Here is a 7,064-nt window from a genome sequence, read left to right on the forward strand (position 1 = left end):
AAACAAAGGAACATGGAGAATGACACAACACTTCATACATTAATATGACACTGGTCTTCACTTCATGACCTTTTTCTGTGGGAATGTCTGTTCCTAATGGTGGAACTATGTAAATCCCCTTAGTTTATGAGAACTCAAGAATCCGACTACACTCAACACTCTGGGGATGGACTTCAGAGAACACAAATATTCTTCCCCCTTATCGTGATCACCCACCACTGCTATCCTGACTTACAAGTCGAGTGGCACCTGGGTGACATCTGCACAGTGCATGTCCAATTCACTTCCCCACTCCAGAGGTGACTCACTGCTACCTAAGTTATAAACAAAACTTAAATGACTAACCCTCAGTCACTTGGCCAGCTCTGAGTTGTCAATGTACAAAAGACATTGCATACGACACATACATATAACACGCTACATATTGACAATTTGTTAAGCACACACTTTTAACCGATTACTTTTCACGATACACTTTATACACAGAGTGAAGAAAATTAAGCTTTCATGAACGCTTCATGAATAAAGTGACACAATAAAAACGAGCACAATTTTTCTGCTGCTTGAGCAAGAAAGAGGTGCTTTCTCTACTGTCACCTGTTTCTAACACACTGACCACTAAAATAGCCCCTGGTTATGTACAGCTGTGGCCCAGGCCAGCACAACCATTTCAGTGTCCATGTGTATGATACAGGTCCAAATGCTACGTACCTCAAACAAATGCTTTGGAGGGATGTAGGGTACTAAGCGTTGCTATGTCATAAGTTTGCTGCATATTACGTGCTACGTCTGTCCTAGGCAAAATAATAACTTTGGTCAATTCCACAATAAAGATGACACCGCTGAAAAATGGGTGCATTGAGAGCCTTTTATCTCAACCGCATTAGTGGGCAGAGCAGCAAGTTGTGCAAAACAGAAACGGTGGAAACAGCCCTGAGTCAGTGTTTTGTATTTTCACCTGCGGAATTTTCAGAAATGCCTTGAGATATAGGGCCCTAAGTATGCACGTGTGTCAGGGGTATAACTTAACTCTGTTTTCTAGCAGCTTGATCACAACACATCCTCAAGCTTTAGTGTTTAGCCCAATTTTTCCTTGACTTTGCACTCCAAAATATGGCTCACCTGTTCCAAGTTGAACACTATAGCTACCCTCAAAGCAGTGACATCCTAATCACTCACAAAATAGGCAGTTCACTACCTCTCCAAACTTCTGACCACGAATGTTAACGTAGGCCTAAACCACCCAACGACCTATGGTTCCCATCGGATGATCAAAGTTTGTATGAAAGCTTCTGAGTGTAATCCAAGCAGGGACAGAGATACTAGCAAATAATGCAAGCAGTTGCTGCTCTGCCCCAGTCGTCTCATAACAGTAGTGTCCGGCTCATTGCTGGCCACCCGCTGCAGTAGGCAGGTTCTCTTTCTATGCAAGGTCATCAAGGGTGCAGCTCATTTTTTGGACATGCCGAATGGGCACAACCTTTGTGTAGGGGCGGCCGACACATGCTTTTCATAGGACAGCATCAAAAGACACTACTTTGGAACCAGGTGACAACTGTGAAAATTTAAAGAGCAAGGGGTGCGTGTACAACAATGAAGACTGCATTGGCTAAGAAAGGCTGGCAAATTTCCGTATAACAGGGTTTCATCTCAAGCTCTGGAATGCTACTTACTCTCCAAATGCAGTCCGATGATTATTTTTCAACCTTAATTTCCACGATTTGTTGCATGGAATTATTGGACTATTTTCCACCCCTGAATTTGAAGAAAAGAATTAAAACCCTAAAACTTCAGGGCCAACGTATTAACAAGTGGTGCAGAAATGCCAAACTGTACATGTATCTGAGTCCTATACCCCATGAGGTGAACACAGAGCATGCTGCTGAAACGGTTGAAGCTATTGGTCACCCTTGGCATCTAATAGCAACTGTAACCGAGCGCACTTAGCAGCTATAGCGAGAACGGTGCTCCTGCTGTGCCTGGTCAAGGCTTGGTTTTGGGCCATATTTGCTACTCAGTGTTTCCTGCCTCGTTCGTGCAACAGCCTCCTCAGCCACTCGGTATGAAGGCCATTGTGAGACGAGTTCCAGCACACGGTCAATCAACTTCTGGACGTAGTCTGCAAGAGCGCAAACCCATGCATCTCATCAAAAGTAAAAGCAACAACAAGAAATGTGTTATTTCACTATGCCATTTCAGATTATCCAGCATATTAGGAAGCCCCACATTTCACAGAATATTGACCACATAGCCAGGTGATAAAAACTAGCCAATGTCAGAAGAAAACCCTGTGTACAGGATAATGCGCAATATCCTCATTCATAGTGGTGTCACCATCAGTCAGTGGAAGGGAATTTTACCTCATAAATTGCAGCAGTTACCTAGTGAAGTTAATTTAAAAAGAACTGGACACATGGCAGTAAATTCCAAAAACCCAGCCTCACCATATGATGCCATTCCTTTCACACCGACGACTGTCCAGCGCTTTTGTGCTTTAGAGCACTTGACAATGTGCTTGGCCACTTGCCGGTCAGCATTGTAGTTGTAATGCATGGCAGCGATGTAAGATCTAGAAATATCAGAAACATCTGTGAGGCTTTTCGCTGCTCTCAAAAATGCAGTTGTAATAATGCAGTCTTATGCTTTATACCCCTACATATGTAAAATGCAGGATATATATCCTCGTTAAGGTTTTTGCATCCAGTGATGCCTGAACCTTAAAAGTGAACTAAGACTAACAAATTTACCGAGCCAGCATTCCATCATATGACAGCTTCCACGCCTTTGGAGCAAAGTGGATGATCAGCCCGTGGAACGACTCGAGGCCAAATGTCTGTCTGTCGGGAGATAGCTGAGGCACGTCCTTTAGCAGATGTGGTGATGCCACGATACCTTTCAGCTTCTCATAGGTGTCTGTCCCTGGTAATCAGAAAGCAAGGTACAATTCGACACACTTGTAGTGTAAAGCAGCTGCAGCTGAGCAAATGTAAAGCCCAAAACACGCTCAAAGCAAACTTACCTTCCTCCAGCCACAGACGTTCCCCTAAGTCGCCATGGGCACACTTTGGGTGCAGGGAGTCTGGGTGCTCGTGTATATCTAGCACATGTCGTAGTATGGTCCTCCACTTTGCTAGCACCAAGGCTCCATCGTCGTTGCTGCTACGTGCACACCAGTAAAGATGGCGCACGATGGTTGGGCACCATTTCTGAAGAACGTTGTGCCTTTTACCCGCAGCTGCTGCAACCAGTTTCTTTTTTATGCCTAGAAAGTCCTGAAAGGTTTATATCCTGCACAGATTTTGTTTCCCCATAGCAAGGGACGACCAAGTGTATTACCTTTGGCAACATGCCACACATCAAACCGATGTCTTATGGTAGGGTAGGTCCGCTTCATAAATGCTTTCACCTCAGTGTGCCTGTCAGTGACAAGCATAGAGATGGACACATCCTGCTGGTTGAGGAACGTCAGGGCTCGCTCTAGGCCTTCCCTCTCCATGCGGTTGCTGGAACTAACTTCGGTGGACTGCGATTAAAGTAATTGAGCATTGTACACAAGCGATTGCATAGATGTGGCTACCCTCATAACATGTAATACCTTGACAAGCTCCACATGGATAATTCGGTTGACGTCAGTTTCCAGCAGTGAATACGTGCCGAAGTCAGCCGAATGACCAGGTGAATCGGCCCTACCATCACCGGCGAGGCATAGCTCCCTTCCTTCAACTGTTGCAGCAGCTGTGATTGCTCTAACTGCCACACCTGCACAAGTTACCAAAAACAAATCGATTCAGTACCAGTAGCATTGAAAACTAAGAGTATGTACATGTGCTCAATATAAATTCTAGACAATATCTAAAATCGTCAATTCAGACCTCAGTAACAGCAGGCAGCATGTAACAACGCTGGAACTTGAAGAATTGTGTCTTCTGTATGGTTCTAATACCCATGAAGGAGAACATTCGAAGCAGTTGTGTTGGACTGCCACCAGAAAAAAATATTGCACAGCACAATAGAATGTTCCCAAGCGGTTTCCCTTGGATCGATGGCTGGCTGCACCACTTTGTGATGTGGGAGTTTGGACAGCTGATAGTTGCCTTCACCATAGTGCCAATGCAGGTAAGGGAAACTTCACTGTCTGGGGCTGAGCAGTGCGGGCACCTTTGGAGCAACTGCTTGAGACAGGACTCAAAGACAACATACTTCGGTTCTTCTGCAGTCCCAACTTCTGGCTCTTCCACAATGTTGAAAGACCTGCAACAGGAAAGTCGTGTAAACCCCAGACTTTTAAATCAAAATTAGATGCATACATGTCGCCTCCAGAAGCTTCATCTGGGCAGTACGAAGTATCCTTTGGGTCGAGCCTATGTAAATTAAAAAAGAAGTCAGGCAGCGCATCAATGTACTGTAATTTCACGCCCATAAGCCATATGATCTGTTGAAAAGAGCTTGCAATTGGCAGGGTGCGGCACATCTCGATAAATATTATTGAATATAGAATGAATAATGTACAGGATAATGCCCAACACAAGTGTAAGGGTATGTTACCCCCTTCATCCCACCGACCACATGCTGTCATTCCTAAAGCGGCAGAGAGAAACCACAGTCAGATGCACTTGTCACGCAGCGAAGCCAAGTCAATCGTTACATTAGAATTAAAAAGTTACAAAATTAATCTCAAATAATTAGGTAACAGTGAAACAGAAAATACACTAAAACAGTGCAGGCTATTTGTGACATTATGCAAGTTGTCCTATTGTGATTCAATGCAACATTATTTTTTAACAATGGGGGTTCATGTAAAATGGAACACCCTACCACATTTCTGTTTAATCCACAAAAATACCAGGATGACTGCACGATGCAATAAAAATATAGTGGAGAATACCCTGAAGTTATCGATTTTTATTAATTTATTTTTCCCCCCAAATTTGGAGGGTAAAAATCAGGCCAATAACTTCACGTAAAAATTTCATGCAAATTAAGGGGGAAATTAGCATCAGACTAAGTTCTAGGAAAAATCAGGTTTTATTGTTGAACTAGCTTTTGTCGTAACGTTTATCCAGAACTGTGCAAAACCCAAAGCTAATAGTCACGACAAAGCCTCCAAAGTAATTTTGCAGCAGCCTTGCTGTAATTTTAGCTCAGTGAGTAATAACAACCCAGTGAAAACATGGTAAAACATACCATTCTTCATCATCATCGTCTTCAGTTGCAAGCGACATATCCATGCCAGACGTGCCACATGATGCGACCCTGTTTTGACAACATGACAGCTTGTTGAATAGATTAAGCAAAATAGGTCATAGTCGAGATGAAATAAAAGGGTGAGCAGGCAAGCTAGCTGGTGGAAGTTCAATGAGGGTAGCATACCTTGAGTCTGAGGGAACAAAACAACACCAGAAGTAGTTGACAGCTTCTCGTGTCGTCTTGTTCCCTCACGCTCAAGGTATGCAGCCCTTGTCTTGCAGTACATAGAAGCCAACAGTGCTATAATGCATACATTTCGTCTTCGATGAGGCACTCATCGATTTCTTGAGAGCATGGATCTTCTGGTGCAGGGAACGGGGTTGAAGACCGGACGGGTTCCAGGAATTCGTGAGGCAGCTCTCTGTATTCCTGGCTTATTTCTTCTGTTCAGAGAGAGAGAAAAATTAGACCTGCACTACTCACAACAGAGGGCTACCTTGTATCGATCCATTCGCTCCCTCGTTCCATGCCCAGACGCCTGTGCAAGTGCACGGGGTGGTCACTTGACAGCCAAAGTCTCGCGTGGAACGCGTGACTTCAGATCCTCGATCTCCTTCGTGTGTTGCCTCCAGTTGACTTGCCGTCACCTCCTCATAGGCACCTACCGCGCATGTGCCAGGGTCAGCACTGTGAGGGGCTTCGTGTCGGGACTGGAAAAGTGTCCTCGTCAGAAAGAAGCAGTAACAAAATTATCAATATATACATACCACAGCTTCCCTTTCTTCAGTCGCCAATGGCGCGAATAGGCTAGGCACTGAACCAGGTTTCAGACGTTTCCTCCTTCCCGTTTGCGGAATGCCGAGAATTGGCATGAGACGAACGCTGTCCTCGTAGCAATCATCTGCAAAGTGGTCCGAGCACAATCTGCTGCTCTTACATGGCTGCCATGACTCCCTGTTCACTGCTTCCACCCATAGCTTCAGTAGCCTCGCGCCAACAGGAAATGCATGATAGGATACGTTGGGGTTTGTTCCCGAGCGGTTCCTACAGCCTGGAGCACAACACGAGCACCCCATCTCTCAAGTACAGAGGACTCACGAAATAGAACCCGAAAGAAAGGCGGCAATTCCGGTACGAAAACTTCAATACGCTCGAGGACACAGGTTGACGAGGTACCCTCTGGAAGTAACAAAGCGCGCGCAAATGCCACAGCTCTTCGGATGTTGTCGGCTTTTACGGGCCGAAGCCGTAGCCACCGCTCCATAGTCAATCACGCGGCATCTCTTTGCGCGCCTTACAATGACGTTCCGAAAGCGGGCACATATATAATGTCGGACGTAGAAAGTTCTCCGGACTCGGACGCCTAGTTTGTGGACGATTCCCAAAGTGACGAGCCATACAATGACAACTTCGAGACTGACTGGTTCCTTGAGAACAACACGGACGACGGCCCTTTTCATGGGGACCCGCTGCCCCTTGCGATCACGGAACGGAGCGCTGAGGAAGAGCCTCACGCGAACAGCATAGCCCCAGTTGAAGAACCGAGAAACGAATTCAGGTACGCGGCACTGCTTTGTATGTCCTTGCAAGGAACACTGCGTATCAACCTTGATATTGCAGGTGTGACTGCGGCTGCTGCAGACCCGAACATGAAGACGAGTTTATGTGCTGCAGCTCAGTAGATAAAGTTCGGGGGATATGCCTCAGCGCGGAGGTCAGCTGCATTGGCGATCACCATCTGTTTGAACCGTTGTGCTTAAATGAAGAACTATTAGAAGTGAATATGCGGCGCTTAACGTACTACACACCTTCTTATATGGGGCAGTGCCCTGACAGAAACAGGTAAAGTATAAAACTAATAAAACTGATAACGTGTT

The sequence above is a fragment of the Ornithodoros turicata genome, chromosome 2 (assembly GCF_037126465.1).
Source record: "Ornithodoros turicata isolate Travis chromosome 2, ASM3712646v1, whole genome shotgun sequence".
Lineage (NCBI taxonomy): Eukaryota > Metazoa > Arthropoda > Arachnida > Ixodida > Argasidae > Ornithodoros > Ornithodoros turicata.